This window comes from Salvia hispanica, chromosome 2, assembly GCF_029641045.1.
Source record: "Salvia hispanica isolate PSC_SH4W2 chromosome 2, Shi_PSC_v1, whole genome shotgun sequence".
Classification (NCBI taxonomy): domain Eukaryota; kingdom Viridiplantae; phylum Streptophyta; class Magnoliopsida; order Lamiales; family Lamiaceae; genus Salvia; species Salvia hispanica.
This window is the reverse complement of record NC_142693.1, coordinates 606,535-627,236: the sequence shown is the minus strand read 5'-3', so window position 1 is coordinate 627,236 and position 20,702 is coordinate 606,535. Positions and strand designations below refer to the sequence as shown.

The window sequence follows — 20,702 nt, the reverse complement described above, 5'->3', positions numbered from 1 at the left end:
TAAGGCGTCTACCCATAGATGTGATACGGTGCATTGCTAAGTTAAGATACTTTCGTATTTCAGACTGCCCAAGAGTATGTTTTGACATTTCCCAATGGCCCTACATTTCCCATATCGCCAACATCGACATTGATGGACAACGTGAGTATCAATATTTTTCTTGTTTCTTTTGTTTTTAGTCTATTTCAATGATACTAGTTTGGGTCTATTTAGGATAAAGGCTCAATTTTATCTCATTATTTTAGCATTGGTAATTGCAAAATTGTACAATTTTGAGTTAAAAATATCTTGGTTGAGTAATTTGCAATTACTGGTGGGACATATTTGTTTAAACAATAAAACAATGAGATAAAATCTAATATTTACACTCTTTTAAGTAGATCAACTTACAAAATTAAGCTGCACGCTTAATCACAAAATAATTGCTAACAACGATAGATTATATATAAGTTGCACACTTAAATTGAGTGATTCTGTAACAATTTTACAGTGAATAAACAAATATATTATGTTTTGCCTAAGCACATTGTTGGCTTCGGGTAATCCCGGTGCATATATACAATTTGTTGGAATATATATGATATATGTTGGAGGAGTAATTTAGTTTAGAGGAAATATTTGAGAGGAGAATAGGTAGATATGTGGGAAATAGTTTAGGAGAGGTTGGTGATGTGGGAAAAAGTAAGACACATTTTTTTTTCTCAAACTTTTTCTCAACTTCTCAAAATGGTACAACTATCACATATTTATAGGCATACATCTCCTATTCTAGAATTCTCTACTAGATTTCTTTAATATTTTATATCTAGATTTTTCTCCATAAAAATCTAGATATTCTAGGGAATTCTACTAAAAATATCTAGATATTTCTACTAAAATATCTAGATATTCTCCTACTTAATTATAGAGAATTGTATAATATCTATACTATTATCCTTAAATATCTACATATTTCTACGAAAATATATAGATAGAAATATCTAGATATTTTCTCATGCCTATTCTAGATAATTCTTCATAATATATAGATATTTATACAATATCTAGATATTTTCATTACAAAATCAAGTTTATATTTTAATATTCCAACACAATTCTCTGTATATTTTTGTTTTATATTGTAGGTGTGTTTTCTATGATGGAAAATATTTATCAACAATTTTTTAATCTTTTCACATACTCCCTTAGTCTCATAAAAATATGTGCATTTTCTATTTTCGTTCGTCTCACAAAAATATGTGCATTCCATTTTTGAAGTTATATCAATTTAAGAATGTAGGTTTCACTATCCACTAACACTACTTAACTCATATTCTCCTCCTCTCTCTTACTTTATCATATCATTCTCCTCCTCTCTCTTACTTTACGAATTTTATCTTAGTTCACCATTGAAAACATTTGACAATAAAATGGTGTGATGAGGCAGGAGTGGTGACAGAAAATGATGATGCAGTGCGCAGAGAGGAAATGTGGAGAAATTTCTTGGAGCGAAATCAAAGCCAAAATTCGTATAGTAAGAAAGGGTCGCAATTGTACACATTTTACACATGATTATTGCATGAAAACTGAAAAACGTTAAGGTATTTAACAAGTTTGGATTGATTGTCTCTTGTATTTTGGAATAGAAAATTGTGTCCTGTGTTTTAGAAGATCCAATTTATGATAATAATTTTCCATGCTTGTGAACAAAAAAAGGTGTGATGGACTCCTAATTGTGGACGGAGGGAGTATTAAGCATAAGTTGTTAGAGTACGCATTATAATATTATTTCGCTATCATAGTTTTGTTTGTTCTTTCATGTTGGGGTCGAATTTCAAAATTTGCGGTGGGTACTATTTGAGTCTTCGAATATACTTTCAAATTCTACATTCACACTTGTTATTTATTATATTTATGTTGGACTCTTATTTCAAGACTTCACAAATTGGATGTACCAGAAGGTTATATAATTAAAAACTGCCGCCATAGTAGACAATTACCTACTAATTAGTTAATTATGTTGCAATCACAGCTTGGAATCTTGGCACTTTCAATAGTTTCAACTAACAAATGCCAAATATATTAATTAATTTAATGGATACAATATTATACATGTGTGAGACGGAAACTAATACCATTGCCTATTCACAATAATCATTTCCAAGAGCAAAGAAGAAGAACAAAATATACTCCTCTCTAGAAGAACTCTAAGGTATGTCATTGAGGGATCTTGGCCTTTTTAACCTTGCTGTTTGTGACTTTTTTTTATTTTGTTTTACTTTAAATGGATTTAAGCTGTTAATTTGTCATTTGATTATTATAAATGCTATAAGAATGGAAAAACCATACTTTGCGCTAAGGGTTATTTAGACATGCCCAAGTTTCCGGAACTGCTGGTTCTAGTTCCGGTTCTGGAAAATCTCGAACCCGGAGCGGATTTCGCAGTTACGGTTTCGGTTCGAAAATAGTCGGATACGCTTGCTTAAACACGCGAAACAGCTAAGCGTGTTTGAAAGTAAATTTTGCTATGTATACTTCACAAAAACCTGAGCGAAAAATGTAAAATTACACCATGGCTGAGTTGGTTAAAGACTCATTTGTTTTATGTGAGAGTGTGGTCCTTCCTCTATAGGAAATAAGTCAAATAACAAACAAAATATAAAGTTTGTGATGGAAGTAGTAGTTATTTGAATTAAATCAATACAAGTTCTAAACAACATTAATAGGAGACTCGTCGTTACGATAATGAGGCCCACTCACCGGAACCAGGCCATCAATTTTCAGGCTCGTATTGACTTATAAATAGCTAGCGGGATAATCAAGGTTAATAACATGACATGAGGCCCAAAAGTATACAAAAATCAGGCCCAGCCCATATGATTCACAATTTAACTCAGCCACTAAATTTCATACTACCTCCGTCCCACTTTAGTAGTCCCGGTTTACCATTTTTGGGTATCGCACTTTAGGAGTCCCGGTTGGAATATTTCATAAATAGTAATAGGCTCCACATTCCACTAACATTTTTCCACTCACATTTCATTATAATACTAATATATAAAAATAGATTCATATTCCATTATCTTTTTCACCAACTTTCCTTTATACTATTTCTTAAAACTCGTGCCGAACTCAAATGAGACTCTTAAAGTGGGACGGAGGGAGTGGTACCGTATAATTCAATTATGTTATTAGCATTCATTAATCAAAATTCAGATTTGGTAATCTTTTCCAATTATGTCTCCTAATAGTTCTACCCATTCATTGAGCGATCTTGGCCTTTTTTTTACTTTTGCTGGTTTGTGATATTTTATTTAGTTTGTCTTTAAATGGATTTATGCTGTTCATTTGTCATTTGATTAATATAAATGCCATAAGTTGGAAAAATCGTACTTTTTCCAACTTTGGGGAGACTCTACGATATAGGTTCCAAAATGAGAACCTTTTTTAAAATTCCGGCTTAGGAGAAAACGTATTTCCGTTTCGCGTGTTTAAAAATATGACCAGCTACGCTTGCTTAAACACCCGAAACAGCTACGCGCATTTGAAAGCAAATTTTGCTTTCGTGTTGTATTCATATTTCATAGACAAAAACCTGAGCGAAAAATGTAAAATTACACTATTGCAGAGTTGGTTAAGGACTGATCATTTGTTTTATGTGAGACAGTGGTCCCTCCTCAATCAATTTTTTCCACATAACTAAAGGGATTATTTTCTTCCTTTTACTCTAAATTATTTTACTATTATGTTAATCATATAAATTTAAAATTTTATTTTTTGCTGTTATCACTCAAGAAAATAAATTTGGATATTTCTAAACAATGAAAATTGTTTAGAATATTTTCAACTAACTTTAAAGGATATTATGTTATTTTTTTACACTCAATAAAATAAATTTACATCTTTCTAATAAATGTAAATTATTAAAAATATATTTGAAAAATAAATATGTACAAAATAATTTCGAAAGAAACAAAAGTTATAATTATTTTGTAATTTTATTTATAATGCAACTTAATTTATTTTATAAATTATCATATACTCCCTCCGTCCCGGCCTAAGCGAGACGTTTCTATTTTGGCCAGGAATTTAGGTAGTGATGTTTAGTATTAACAGTAAAGTAAGAGACATAGTAAAGTAAGAAAGAAAAAGAGATAAAAAAAAAAGTAAAAGAGGAAAGAGAAAGAAAGAGAAACAGATAATAAATAGAAGATAAAGTACGAAAGATAAGAGGATAAAGTTGGAGAGAAGAGTTGATTGTTGCCAAAAAAGAAAACGTCACACTTAGGTCGAGACGTAAAAAAAAGGAATATGTAACACTTAGGGTGAGACCAATGGTGTGTATAACTGATCTCATATACATGAAAATTTGTTATTTTTTACTCTTATGCACTAAAGAAATAAATATAGATAATCCTATAAATAAATAAATATAGATAAATATAAATAAATATTCAAAATATTTGAAAAAAATAGTTTTTAAAATGAGTTTGAATGATATTGACGATAAATATTTTAAAGTAATAACATTATTGATATTTGACTATAAAAATAATATTTGGTGGAGTTAGGGTTCGAGCCCGCACCCTCACAAAAAACTCACAAAAAACTGGCGACGACTTTAACAAACTGTGCAACAATATACTTATGTTTATTTTGCTTGAGTTTTAGATAAAACAAGCGTTGTTGTTTCGCGTATTTAAACACGCGTAGCCCGTTTGCGTTTTTAAACCCGCAAAATGGATACGCGTTTTTCCCAAAACTGGAATTTTTTTAAAAGTTTACACCTACATAGAATCGCCCGAAAGTGGAAAAACATTGTCATGTGTCCTGATAGTAGACGTTTCATTCAGTCGGGTGAAATGTTCTGGACTCCTTTCACCTGGTCGAGTGAAATGTTTGACTCTTGAGACATCAAAATGCATGGGTCGTGATCTTTGTATGTGTTAGGGGGTTTCCCTCAACGTCGGCCGGCGGCTTCGCTGGCGACCGAGAACAGTTCTGGTGCCCTTAGTAGGGTCGGCGGAAGGGCAGGATTGGCTGTGCGCGGGCGTTATTCCCGTCGGGCAGCATGGTTCCTAGGGTTTGTATCTTGAGCAACGCGATATTTGGGCAAAAGATAATTCTTATTCATGTTAAGTTTATGAACAAGTGCCCTATTTATAAGTCTAAGGATACTAGGGTTGGTTCGACCTCCTAATCATCTCGGGAATGAACCAACAAAGTAAATCCGAAATGGAGCTTATAGTTATGCTCGACACTTACATAAAAATTAAATAATAAAAATAATAATATCCAAAAACAAATAATAAAACCATAAAAACATTTATGAAATCGCTAGACTACTTTGGAACGTAATCGCCAAGTTCGTCGGGCTGGCGAACGTTCTTCTTTGGCTTCATGGCCGCGATGGATTGATGAATCATCGGCGGCTCTTCCGCTGTCTCACGTTCCTGGTCTGCTTTCAGCTGTTCCTCTGTTGACTCATGCTCCTTGGCCTCTTGGCCGGTTTTGTGCTGTTGCACCGTATCAACTCCCCCTTCGATAGCGACCTCCTTGTCCTCAAGGAGCACATTAGGAAACCTGCGTTTAATGAGAGCGAGCGGCTCCCAAGTTGGTGAGTCGGACCCGTCACACCATCGTACCAACACATGCTCCTTCAACTCACGCTTATTCCAAAGCACGCGCCTTTCTTACACCCGAACTGGATATACGACTGGTCGGTTGCCAAAAAACTCAGTTGGTAAAGACACCACTACATCAACACTATCCCCTTTAATAAACGCACGAAGGAGGCTAACATGAAAAACATTATGAATTCGACTTCCCTCCAGCAAGCGCAACTGGCAAGCTACTGGACCGATGCGCTCAATAACCTCAAACAGTCCGTAATATCGACGCGCTAGTTTAGCTGACTCTGGTCGTGCAACCGAGTGTTTTCTGTAAGGCTGCAATTTTAACAAAACCCGATCACCCACTGCAAATTCAACATGGTGACGATGTTTGTTCGCCGACTCCCTCATTGCACGCTCCAAATTACTTCTTAATTGTACCAACAACTCCCCTCCCTGCCGTATCAGATCGGTGACGGACGGCGGTGTCGCAGCTGATGGCGGAGCAAAAATCAAATTTGTTGGTTCCCGATCGTAAAGAGCTTTGAATGGCGACATATCCAAACCCGCGTGGTGAAAACAATTTAATGCCAGTTTGCCCACGGCAGAAAATTCACCCACTTCGAGGACCAGTCCGATGTAATGGCGTGCAAATACTGCTCCAGTTCCCTATTTCAGACTTCTGTCTGTCCGTTTGATTGCGGTTGAGAAATTTAATTTGGTCCCACGAAGGTGTAAAAGATCCTCCCAAACCTTATTCAAAAATACTGCGTCACGATCCGAAACCAGCGTTTTTGGAAATTCGTGGTGGCGGACCACAGTTTTGATAAACAAATGTGCCACCCTTAAAGCGTCAAAACGAGTTGGTAATGGGACGAAATGTGCATACTTTGATAGCCTATCCACCACCACCATAATGGTTGTATATCCTCGCGACGGTGGGAGACCCGTGATGAAATCCATAGAGACGTCCTCCCACACTTGTGTCGGAATCGGCAGAGGCTGCAGTAACCCGACAGGCTCTTAGGTTGAATACTTAGTCGTCTGCACACCACACATGCTTCAATGAAATTCCGCATTTCCTTCCTCGTATTTGCCCAATAAAAACCCACCGCTATGCGACGGAAGGTCCTCTCAAAACTGAAGTGACCCGCAGATGGCGAGTTGTGGTACTCCGTTATAATGGTCGTTCGAGCTAAGGAATGTGCACCCACAAAAATTCTGCGTTTGTAGTAAACCAGGCTGTCCGCCATGGACAAATACGGAAGGGCCTTTCCCTCTCTAATGGTCACAGTGATGCACTATTTATTAGCACTAAGAATACTTGCAAGTATACAAGGTAGATAGAGTATAGCTAAAGGTCAGTACCAGGATATCGAACACATGGAATAAGACTGCAACTGTCTATTATGTACTAAACGTCATATACTATCCAGACACAGGATTTTTGGGTTGATTAATTAAACTAGACAGAAAATAAAATAATAAATAACAGAAAATATATAAACAAATAATATACAAAGCAGACTAAGGAATGTAGAATTTTAGGAACCACAATCAAAAGCTACTATCCATACGACTTCCTTGAATTACGGTCTCTAGAGTTACTAAGCTATCACAGATGTAAAATTATACCTTCTCCCGAAGCACACAATTTGTAGATTGCTACCTAGAACAGAAGTGTCCTTCCTAAAACTAAGGCAACAACTCCTAAGATAAATTTGCTTCATTCAAAGGCTCAAATCTCCCGATTATATTGGCAAAGACGTTAATTTCCCCTCTTTTAAATTAAACTACTCATCTCCCGAGTATTGTAGTAAAATCCACATGCATTTATAAGATGACCAATCAAATAAATGTATAAGCACAAGAGAAATCGAAATAACTATAAGAGCTAACAAGGAAAAAAAATTGAATAAATAACTTATAATCATAGCATGTTACCAAAAATTCTACGAAAAGATGTTAACATGGAATTTTATATCTTACCCACGCTCTACGGAGCTTATCCAGTGATGCAGCGGAAGATTGTGCAGACACAGAATTTGACCATGGACACATAAAATTAAACCCACACAAATTATACCTCAGATAATATTCCAACTTAACCTTGGGTTTTTCAGCTTTACTCTTATCTTTCTCCCATGCATGACTTGATTATGGATATTCAACAAAATCAACTTTGTCAGTAATAAAAGGAATTAAATTTATAGAGAGAGGGGGTTTGAAAAATTTCACCCATCCGTTGAATGTATGGATATGTTTACTCATCACTTTGAGAAGCTCATCGTATCTCTTATCTTTATCTTCCATAAAACTTGTCAAAACTTTCATATAAGTGTCCCACAAATCCTTGATTTTAGATACCTCATCTGCACGTCTTTTACTTCTTTCTAAAAATCCACTCATCACATCTTCAAAGCTCTCACAATCCCATGTCCAAATTTGAAGCGTACTATATAGGGAATAAGGCATTGTTGTGCTCCTTGCTCTCCTCAAGTACCTCGAAAAATAAAATAAAACAATAATATTACACTTTAAATTAGTATTATCAACCTTTCTACAATATCAGCTTAAAGCAATAATATTCCCCGACAACGGCGCCAAAAACTTGATGCACTATTTATTAGCACTAAAAATACTTGCAAGTATACAAGGTAGATCTAGTATAGCTAAAGGTCAGTACCGGGATATCGAACACAAGGAATAAGATTGCAGTGACTATTATGTACTAAGCGTCATATACTATCTAGAGACACATGATTTTTGGGTTGATTATTAAACTAGACAGAAATAAATAAATAAATAATAGAAAATATAAAAACAAATAATATACAAAGCAGGCTAAGGAATGTAGAAATTTAGGAACCACAATCAAAAGCTAATATCCAAACGACTTCCTTGAATTACGGTCTCTAGAGTTACTAAGCTATCACAGATGTAAAATTATATCTTCTCCCTAAGCATACAATTTGTAGCTACCTAGAAAAGAAGTTTCCTTCCTAGAACTAAGGCAACAACTCCTAAAAGCTCTTAAGATAAATTTTCTTCATTCAAAGGCTCAAATCTCCGGATTTTATTGGCAAAGACGTCAATTTCTCCTCTTTTAAATTAAACTACTCATCTCCCGAGTATTGTAGTAAAATCCACATGCATTTATAAGTCAAATAAATGTATAAGCACAAGAGAAGTCAAAATAACCATATGAGCCAAGGCATAGAAAAAGGAAATCAATTAAACATAAGAATCATTCTATCTCCTCCATAGAACTCTACGAAGGATTTAGCTACTCATGTTCAACACAAAAGTCAAAGAAATATTCAAAAACATTGTTTGAACAAGAATAAAACTAATAGTAGAAACTCCTAGAATTGGATGGGCGGATTGGAGGCCTCGTCTTCAATCTTCCGATGAATACTCGTCCTCTGCTCGTTCTTCTTTTCTTCCAAGGTGAAAAAGTGGTATTTTTGGGGTAGGAGGCGTTCCATGCATGGTATATATAATTAGGGCTCGAATTTCCTTGTTTAGAATAGTCGGCCGAACCTGGCGGGTCGCCAGGTTCGTTGTATGGTGAAGCTTGCGAGTTGCCGGCTGCTCTCGGCGATTTTGGGCGGTTGTCCTGGCGAGTCGCCAGGTTGGAGATTGGTGAAGCTAGCGATCCGCTAGCTGTGCGCTGCATTTCCGTCCTTTTTCATCCCGGATGCCTCCTTTCGCCATTTAAGCTCATTTCCGTCCCTTTTTCTACACATTTTTCACAAAATGGTCAAAATACCAATAACATAGAGAAGTAGCTATAACCATGTCTCAAAATACACAATATATGATCAAAACAAAGTAAAACTACCCTCTAAAACCACGTAAAATCCAAGTGCATCACGCAGTCAGTTCCCTCATCTCTGGGGAAGACATAGTCTCACGACACAACATGTCTATTAGTTGTGGGATTGGCTGGGTGGCTGCTGTCAGAAGGGCGCAATCGCGCGGCTGCTGCTTCGGATAAGGGATCCTTGCGATGTGACAAGGCATCAGCCGTTTTATTCGTGCTTCCCTTCTTGTATTCGATAGTAAATTTGTAGCCCATAAGCTTACGAACATACAACTGCTGATCCGGCAATTGGACAATTGCGTACAGCTCCTTCAAACTCCTTTGGTCGGTCCGAATAATGAATTCCCGACCCAACAGATACTGGCGCCACTTCTGAACCGCATGTACAATTGCGTACAACTCCTTGTGGTTGAGTTGACGCAGCACAGAGGCGAGGTCCCAATTTTTTTCTAAAAAATGTGAGAGGATGGGTGTCTTGAAGCAAAACAGTTCTGATGCCCATGTCTGAGGCATCCGTCTCGATGCAAAAGGTGCGATCAAAATTCGGTAAGCATAGTACCGGGGCTGAGGTCATCGCTGCCTTGAGGTCTCTAAAGCTCGCCTCCGTCGCGGCGGACCACTCAAAGACGTCCTTTTTCAGCAAGTTGGTCAACGGAGCTGCTATGAATATGTAATATCCCGTCAACCCCAAAATATCACAAAGCGGCGATAATATCCCGTCAACCCCAAAAAATCGCACTGTTTCACATTCCTCGGTGTCGGCCGCGCCGTCATAGATACTATCTTGGCTGGATCCGCTTTCAACAACCCGTTGCCCAGATATTCAACGGTCGAACTGCAAAAGGCACATTTAGATAATTTAATAAAGAACCTGCTCTCGTGGAGGACGGTTAGCACTTCGGCCAAGTGCTGAATGTGAAGTTCCTATGTTGGGCTATAGACAAGAATATCATCGAAAAATACGATAACAAATTTCCACAATAATGGTTGAAAAATTGTGTTCATAGCCACTTGGAAGGTTGATGGGGCATTCGTTAGACCGAACGACATGATTAAAATTTCAAAGTTCCCATCATGAGTATGGAAGATCGTTTTGAATGCATCATCCGCATGCATCCTGATCTGGTGGTACCCGAAATGAAGAATTAACTTTGTGAATACCCGCGCCTTGCCCAATTCATCAAATAGTTCGTCCGTTGTTGGTATAGGAAAGTGATCAGGCACTTTCGCGTTGTTTAAAGCTCGATAATCTATATAGAAGCGAAAAGTTCCATCTTTCTTGCGAATAAGGAGAACTAGCGAAGAAAAGGGACTATTGCTTCGTTGGATTATTCCTCGTTCCAACATTTCACGGACTTGACGTTCGATATCGTTCTTCTGAAAATACGGGTAGCGGTAGGGCCTTACATTCACAGGGTGAGTGTGAGTGTCTGGTAGAAGATGAACTCGGCGATCATATGGCCTCTATGAGGGTATCCCATCGGGCATGGTGAACACGGGCCGAAACCGTTCCAAAACGTCATACACCCCTGTGGCAGGTTGGCTGGAAACAGTCAAGTGTGTCAGGTGAAGGAAGCATTGATGCTAGTGAAAAGAAGCCCACCCGACGAGGCGGTGGGTGGATTCCTCTGAGCACAATCGGTTTATCACCCCGTGTGAACTCCAAGGTCTTTCCTGCGAAATTCGCAGTCACCTTCCCCAAAGACTCGAGCCAATCCATACCTAAGACGATGTCGGGACCATGTACAGGCAAAATGTGAAGGTCAACCCAGGAAATCGTGCCTTGCATCTCCATTTTAGTTCACTTTGACACATGGGTGCAAAGCAGTGTCTCGCCATTGCCGATGAATACTCAGAACGGTTAAATGAATGATAATGTAGATGTAACTTCTCTTCCACGGCTGGGTGTAAGAAGTTTTTATCACTTCCGGTGTCAATGAGAATGCAAATCTCCATATCTTAAACTAATCCATCCACCTTGAGGGGTCATGAGCAATGATCTTTGTTCATAGAATGGATGTGAGAAAAATTTATGTCAACAACTTCATTCGGTTTATATTCCTCCAAAACCCCTACATCAAGCTCATCATCCTCAGCCACGTAGCAAAGCAAACGCTGCTTACAAACGTGGCCCATAACCCACTTCTCCTGACAATGCCAGCAAAGGCTCTTTCGTCAGCGTTTGGACTTTTCAGCCAGTGAGACCCTTGATAGCGGGAACTCTCGGCTGCTCTCCATTCCGGCCCGTGATCCTGGGTTGCTGTCCGATGGTGGACGACGGAGCCGAATTCTCAGCAGGCGAGAAATTGATATGTCCTTTCCCTTCACGCTGCTTCCATGTGTGACGCGTGGTCGTTGACGATTGAAACTGTTGTGGTTGCTCGGGTTGCGTGCTGGCCAACTCTAGAGCTAGGGCCATCACAGCTGCCGAGAGGACGGCCGGTGAAGCCTCACGCGCTCCTGTATGTCTGGCTTAAGGCTGACGACAAATAGGGTGAACAGTTCCGATTCAGGGATCCCTTGAATTCGATTGAGATACTATTTGAAAGTGTCACGGTACTCCACCACTGTCCCGGTCTGCATCAATTTTGCAATTAGACAAAAATAGTTATGGAAACTCTGTGGTTCGAATCTGTGGCACGCTTCCTCCAAAAATTCTTGTCATGTGACAAAATCATTGTTGTGCAGTAGTTGAAAACCAAGTTGCGGCGGGGGGATCAAATAACATGACGGCTTAATGTAATCGGTGGGCATCAGGCATCATGAGGTGATTGAAATAATATTCAACCCTAGATATCCAATTAAAAGCATCCGAGCCATCAAAACGAGGAGGGTGCATCATTACACGTTGGGGTTTATCATACCTGGACGTCTGCGGTTGGAAACATTAGGGTGGGTCCCACCAAGAAGCTGAACAATTAAACTGTTGATCATAACCGCCTGAATGGTGACGAGGTTGGCGACCTCCTGGCGGATCCCAACAAGAACCCGTTTCTTCCATCACGGCGACCCAATCTCCCTGCGGGCTGTCGCGCGCACTGAAATTAGGATTTCAAATGCGGGACCCCCTATCCCACGTCCTCCGGTGACGCTAATCGTCACACTCCTAATCATTTATGTCATCGTTGTCAAAAGGTTGATCGTTCCCGCCAGAAAATGTGAGTTCCAAATTTTCAAGCCTGCGTTCTGTATCATCACGCCAAGAATTTAGTTTGTCAAAAAGATCCATCAAAAGATCCAATTTGTATCCCATGGAATCGTTGTGGTTCTCGAACTCTAATCATGTTCAAATAGAAAAAATAAAAATAAAAATTGTCTTCGACCGGATATTAAAATTATTAATAATGTGGAAAGAAGAACATGTCTAGTCGTGGCACCCAAGTTGAACTTCATTTCGGAATAGTGTTTTATATTTAATCTAATTGTATGCTACAAAAGTGATATATTTAAATAAAACAGTAAAAATATTTATAGAACTACATGTGAAATTGGAGTATGAAATTCATTCCAATAATAAGCGCCAATCACCGCAACTGGGCAATCTTATTCTCAGGCCCGTAACATACTGAGGCCCAAATAGGTAACAAAGATAGGCCCGGTCAAAAGAATTCAAAATTTTAAATTATTATAACCCATGCGCCATGTAATTAGTACTATTTGTTAATCCAATTCAAATTTGATATAGTATTTTTATAATTTAATTAAAATAGTTAAGAATTTTCATCAGGCATGCCCATATTAACTAGCGTTAATTGTCGGTGAAAATTTGGTTTGGTAATTGTTATATATGCAGATTTAAAATTTTGAATAACAATTCATAAAGCAGAATTTAAAATATACCTAAGCTCTTCTCACTGCACCTATATTACATTTTCATTCCTAAACTCTAAACCTTCTCTCTGAAACAGTTATCATCAGCTGAAAGAATGGAGGGAGAAGCTGTGGCCGCCGTCCTTCAAGTTGTTGTTCAAAACCTCATCGACCAAGCCAAGAATGACTACTTACTTGTCCGAGGCCTCAAAAAAGAAACAACAAAACTGAATGGGCGTTTGGGTACCCTCCAGAAATTCTTGAACGATGCAGAGAAGCATACTAATCCCGGTGATGCTGTCAAAAGCTGGCTCAAGAAGCTTGAAAATGCGGCATTCGATGCAGACAATGCTTTGGATGAGTTCAGCTATCATCACCTCTGCAAACAAATCAAGCCCATCATACCCATGAAACAAAAGGTGCTATCATGCTTCTCACCATGCGTTAATTTGTCACGTTCCCGAAATATGGCTCTTAGCATCCAAGAAATCAATGAGGATTTGGAGGTCATTAACAAAGAGGCTGCGGATCTTGGCCTCAAAGAGATGCTTGCCACCAATGAGCCCACTTTGCCTGACGCTGCTCGTGAAACAGACTCATCCACTCTTGATCCAATTTTTATTGGAAGAGATAAGGTCATGTCAGAAATAGTTGAAAAGCTTACCGATTGTATCACGTCTGATGAATGTGTTTCTGTCCATGCCATTGTGGGAATGGGAGGATTGGGGAAAACAACTTTGACTCGGAAAGTCTTTAATATTTTACAAGAAAAGAATCAGTTTGGATCACATATTTGGGTGCATGTTTCTCAAATTTTTGAACCAATTGTTCTTCTCAAGAAAATTCTCAAAGAGTTGGCTCCTCAAAAGGTTGAAGCTGAGATGAGTAAGCAAGATATTACAAAAATTCTGAAAGAAGTTTTGAAAGATAAAACTTATCTACTGATTCTTGATGATACCTGGAATGAAGATCTTCCCACATGGGAAGAAGGTTTCATCGATTCCTTGTTGGGTGCTACTTCTACTAGGGGTAATGCGATTGTTGTTACCACAAGAAAGAAGGAGGTTGCTTCAACTGTTGGGGCACTTCATGAACACGAGCTTGAAGGATTATCAAACGAAGATTGTTGGTCAATAATCAAAGAGAAAACCTTTGAAAAAGAGGATGTACCTTTGGGATTTGAGGCCATTGGGACGGAGATTGCAGAAAAATGTCAAGGTTTGCCTTTAGCTGCCAGGGTAGTCGGTGGAGTACTACACGATAAAAAATCTGAAGAAGAATGGCGCTCGATCAAAGAGAATTGGCTTTCACAAGATGAAGGAAATTATATCACAAAGATATTGAAGTTGAGCTTTGATAATTTGTCTCTACCATCACTCAAGAAGTGTTTTGCATATTGTTCAGTTTTTCCTAAAGGTCATAGAATCAAAAGGCAGGAATTGATTGAGTATTGGATGGGAGAAGGATTTCTTGTAACTGATGAAAACAATGACATGGAACATGTGGGAGACAAATTTATCAATGTTCTTCTACACAACTCTTTACTGCAAATTGCAGAAAGAGATAATTATGGAAATGTGGAAAGTTGTGTGATGCACGATCTTGTGCATGATCTTGCATATTCTATTTTAGGTTGTTCTCAAGATGCATCTGACATCGTCCCAGTTTGATACATGTTCCTTAAAGAAGAGTCAGAGGATGTTTTGAAAAAAAATGCAAAATATTTGCGAACATTATTGTCCATGAACACTTATGGTAGCATGTTCTCAGAGTTTAAATGTCTGCAAGTTTTAACTTTTGTAAATTATGGAATTATTGAGTTGCCAAGTTCAATCATGAAGTTGATACATTTGAGAGTTCTTAATATCAACGAATCAAAAATTACATGTCTTCCGGATTGGATTGGTAAACTGGTTCACTTGCAAACATTGAGAGCAGAGGCATATTATTCAGAAAAAGAAACTTCAACTTCCAAGCACTTTGAAGTACTTGATTAACTTAAGGCATCTCTATGTTAAGGAAAACGTACATTTGCCTGCAGAGATGGGGCTGTTAACTTCTCTCCGAACCCTAGAGCATTTTAAGGTGGGCGACAAGAGTGGCTACAAAATCGAAGAACTTGGAAGTTTGGATGATCTCAAAGGAAAATTGAAAATTTCTGAGCTGGAAAAGGTTGGTAACAAGGAAGAGGCTGAGAAAGCAAATCTACATAAAAAGTCGAAGTTATTGGAGTTGAACTTGATGTGGGATCGGGATAGAGAAGGTGAAACTACAAACGATGAGGATGTGTTGGAAGGCCTTCAACCTCACTCAAATTTGAAGTTGTTATGGATTGATGGATTCAAGGGAAAAAGATTTCCATTATGGACTCGAAAAATGGAAGTTGAAAAAGTGGGTCAAACCTCTTTTGTACAACTTAACAATTTGATTGAGATAATTCTCTCATGTTGCTCAGAATGTGAAGAAATCCCAATGTTTGGGCAGTTACCAAATCTCCAGTGTCTTGGTTTGTATGAATTGAGTAATGTGAAGTCCATAAATTCTTCTGCCCATGAATCTGAATGTATTGTTTTTCCAGCTCTTAAAAATCTCATATTGTATCAAATGCCTAGGCTGACAGAGTGGGTACACACAGAATCAGTGGGTGTAAGTGGTGTCAAGCTATTTCCTCGCCTCCAACACTTGATGATCGCAGGTTGCAATCATTTAACGAATTTTCCAGCTCTTCTCTGGTCGCCTCTCAAAGAGTTGACTATTAGAGACATTGGGAGCTACAGGCCTTTGGCAAACATATTTGTGACCAAGTTGACATTGCTAACACAGCTGAGCGTAAGAGGAATAGATGATTTGGAATGCCTCCCAAAATGGTTATTCAAAAGCAATCCCAATCTGTTGGAATTGAATATATTGGAATGCCCCAATTTGAGAGGACTACCAGATGGTCTGTGCACCATCAATTCTTTGGAGAAGTTGATTATAAAAAAGTGTCCAAATTTGGAACATATGGGCGTACAACAATCACAAGGAAGCCTTACATGTCTTAAAGAGTTGGCGATTAAGGACTGCAATGCTTTGCTGTATTTGCCATGTGAAATGGTAGGATCCTCGCTTGAGACACTGAGGTTGAAGAATTTAAGTAGCCTAAAGAATATACCTGAAATAATTCACGGTCTGCCGAAATTGGCCCGTCTAACAAGACTGAGAATGTTTGCTGTTAATTATAGTAGTCATCATAGAATGATTATAGATTTTAGTGTGATGGGATTAATGAAGACTGTTGATGGCATATTGCAAGGATGCAGCATCCCAGTTAGGGATATAAGATTGAAGGGGAGGGAAGATTGGGAAAATCTGCCGGAATCAATTCAAACTCTGACTGCTCTGCAAAAATTTAAGTTGAAGAATTTTGGAATGGAAGAGTTACCTGATTGGTTGGGAAAATTCTCATCCCTAGAGGTGTTGGAGATAAGTAATTGCAAGAACTTAAGGTGTCTACCCATAGATGTGATACGGTGCATGGCTAAGCTAAGATACTTGGGTATTTCAGAGTGCCCACAAGTATGTTTTGACATTTCCCAATGGCCCTACATTTCCCATATCGCCTACATCGTCATTGATGGACAACGTGAGTATCAATTTCCTGGTGCATATGTACTATTCTCTATATTTTTGTTTATGTTATAGGTGTGTTTTCTTTGATGGAAATTAGTGGATGATATATATAATATTTTTCCATGCTTTCCACCATTGAAAACATCTGACAATAAAATGGTGTGATGAGGCAGAAGTGGTGACAGACAAAGATGATGCAGTACGCAGGGAGGAATTGTGGAGAAACTTCTTGGAGCAAAAGCAACGCCAAAATTCGTACGGTAAGAAAGTTTGACAATTTTACTTTTTTAAGAAGTTTGGATTGATTGTCTTGTATTTTGGTATCAAACAAAACCCCCCTGTTTTGTATTCATGTCTTGGTGTTTCATCTAACGATTAGATTGTTGTCACATGTATTCTAACTATAGGAATTTGAAAAACGATCTTGTCATCATCCTCTATAGTTTAGAAGATCAAAATCCAATTTATGATAATATTTTTCCATGCTTCCGCCGCAGAAAACATGTGACAAAAATATGGTGTGATGGCCTTTTGTGATTTTTCTTATACTCCCTCCGTCCCTGAAAATTTGTCCCCTATTTCCTTTTTCGTCCGTCCCACAAAATTTGTCCCCTTTGGAATTTACCTAAAATAGACTATCAAAATACCCTTCATTTTCCCCCCAAATTTCAATGTGGGACCCATACTCCACTACACATCTCTATTTAATACAAAGTCAAACACATTTTCTTAAAACCCGTGCCCGGTCAAAAGGGGACAAAATATGGGGGACGGAGGGAGTACTATTTATGTTCTCTCTGTTCTCTATGGTTTGTGGTAGATGCTACTTTTAGATAATAATTTTGTATGTTAATTCTTGGTCCGAATATCATCTATGACTCATTTGGCTGGGAATGATCTTTAGGATTGTGATTATGAAGAAATAAATAAGCAGATTTTTTGTGCTGTGGTTGGAAAGGCCAAAAAATGTTAGAATTCAAATTTAAGTTAAAGTCAAATAGATATGAACTTGGTTAATTGAACGCTACTTTTCCTCTCAACGAGATTATATTTATAATACACAATGTTTTCGTTATGAAGCTGAAGTAGAAGAAGCTAAAGACGGTGAAAGTAAAAGGGGAAAGGATTTGTGTTTGAGTTTGAGATGCTTCCAAAGAGGGAGGAGGTGAAGAAAACATTTCTTCAAATTTACATTGGTAAGATACAGCTTCACCAACAATTAGTTCCATATTCTTTGATTGATATATTTATATGATTGTAGAGATTGTGGATATATTCAATTTGTTTGAGACATCATCTCCAATTCTAGTCTTGCTTTTACATATGTTTTCATCTACGTCTTCACACTAAAAATTGCAAATTAAAATTTCCCAACATAAATTGGAGTTAAATTCCATCACACAATAATATAGCATGATAATATTAATATAAATTGGAGTTAAAAGGTGGGAAAATGAGTAGAGAAAAATTAACCACCGTATGAAATATTTGAAAAGAGTGAAGAAATGTGAATAATATATATCATCCATTATTTTCCATCAAAGAAAATACACCTATAATATAAACAAATATATAGAGATTAGTAAATATGCACCTGCAGGGTTACCCGAAGTCAGCAATGTACATAGTTCTGTCAACGGCATCCCTGTGAAATTCAACAAAAGTTACTAATGAGATGCAATTTCTATTACTATATAGTAAACATAAGAAAAGGAAACATACTTATTATAACGATTTTGAGTTTAAAATATCTTGATACATTTGAGAGTTCTTGATATTAACGGATCAAGAATTGCATGTCTTCCGGATTGGATTGGTAAACTCATTCACTTGCAAACATTGATAGCATGGGATGGTTGTTTAAGGAAACTTCCAAGTACTTTGAAGTAATTGACTAACTTAAGGCATCTTCTTATAAGGGATGATGTAAAGTTGCCCACCGAGATTGGGAGATTAACTTCTCTCCAAGCACTGGAGCATTTTGAAGTTGGTGACAAAGATGGATGGAAAATCGAAGAGCTCGGAAGTTTGAAAGGTCTCAAAGGAAAACTGATAATTACGAAGCTTGAAAGGGTTGATAACAAGGATGAGGCTGAGAAAACAAGTCTATTTGCCAAGTCAAAATTATTGGATTTGTGTTTGAGATGGGATCAAAATAGAGAAGGTGAAATTGCAAATGATGAGAATGTGTTGGAAGGCCTTCAACCTCACTCTAATCTAAAGAAGTTAAAGATTGAAGGATTCAAGCGAAAAAGATTTCTTTCATGGACTGGAAAGATGGAAGTTGTAAATGTGGATCAACGGTGTTGGGTACCACTTAACAATTTGATTGGGTTAACTCTACACAGCTGCTTCGAATGTGAAGAAATCCCAATGTTTGGGTAGTTGCCAAATCTCACGACTCTTTCATTGGTAGGATTGAGGAATTTGAAGTCCATAAATTGTTCATTCTATGGATTAGAGACAAGGGAGACACGTATTGTTTTTCCAGCTCTCAAAAAATTCGTATTGGAAAAGATGGATGAGCTAACAGAGTGGGCAGAAGTAGAATCAGCAGGTGCAAGTGGCGTCAAGGTATTTCCTCACCTCCAACACTTGGAGATAAAGTACTGCCCCAAATTGAAAGGATTACCTAATGGTATGTGCACCCCCAATTCTTTAAAGGAGTTGGTTATAATATATTGTCCAAATTTGGAAGATATTGGCGTACAAGAATCACAAGGAAGACTTGAACGTTTGGAGATTCTGAGATGCAATGCTTTGCAGTATTTGCCATGTGAAATGATAGGACCATCGCTTGAGAGTCTGGAATTGAACGATATAAGTAGCCTAAAAAATCTACCTGGAATAATTGATTGCCTCCCAAAAGCGCCCCATCTAAAAGATTTGACAATTATTGGTGTTCCTCAATTTATGTCCACTTGTTTTGATGAGAACCTTCCTGCTTTTAGTAGTTTAGAAAATTTAGAATTAGATGTAAGTATGGGGGGATCAATGGAGACTGTTGATGCCTTATTGCGCGCATGCTCCCACTCACTTGGATTTTTAGAATTGAAGGGGATCCAAGATTGGGAAAATCTGACGGAATCACTTCAGCTTCTTAATGATTATTGTAGCTTGGACACTATTGGAATGGAAAAGTTACCTCAATGGTTAAGTCGTATGAATGCAAGGCGAGATGTCACTGTTTCCAATATCTGGATTAATGGAGAAAAAATAAGTAAGTATGAACGTCTTTTCTTGTTGTTTTGATAGAAACAATTACATAGCGACATTTTTGCATGTCAAAATTCTAATTTTCAGAAATTCACTTACTCCCTTTTGTTGTTTCAATTTAGATTTTAGTGTAAATATCCAATTTTATCTCTTATTTTAGCTTTTTAATACTCCCTCTGTCCCATAGAAATTGGCCCTTTAGGGTTGACACAGGTTTTAATGCATAATTTGGTAAAGTAAGAGAGAAGGAGAAAAAATAATTGAAATTGTGAAGTGGATGGTGGGCCCATAAATGAAAAAGTAAAAAAGGAAGGATAAAAAGGTTTCCATAAATGGATATGTGACTATTTGTATGTGACGGACGAAGAAGAAAATATGATCAATTTCTATGGGACAGAGGGAGTAGTATAAATTTCCAAACTGTAATTACAAAAATTTCCCATTGTTTCAATTTTGGGTGGATTAAAAATGTCTCAATTGGATTATTTTTTGCTATTACTTTTAAGGTGGTATGTTTTCATTAAATATTAAAATGATGATATAAAATCAATTATGTTACTCTCTTTTTGAGTATACCAACTTACAAAATTAAGCTGCACACTTAATCCGAAAATGGTTACTCGCAAGGGTACTAAAATATGTTGAGT

At 37.6% G+C, this 20,702-nt stretch overlaps 2 pseudogenes across 1 annotated transcript; one reads left to right on the top strand and one right to left on the bottom strand.

Moving 5' to 3' along the window:
• The first annotated feature begins 2,157 nt into the window (after positions 1 to 2,157).
• On the top strand, positions 2,158 to 19,224 carry LOC125208049 (putative disease resistance protein RGA1; annotated as a pseudogene). Its single transcript, XR_016135098.1, has 4 exons — positions 2,158 to 2,191; positions 13,326 to 16,852; positions 17,013 to 17,094; positions 18,759 to 19,224. The product of XR_016135098.1 is annotated as a putative disease resistance protein RGA1 (transcript).
• Positions 5,137 to 7,484, bottom strand: LOC148931282 (uncharacterized; annotated as a pseudogene).
• Positions 19,225 to 20,702: the final 1,478 nt, after the last annotated feature.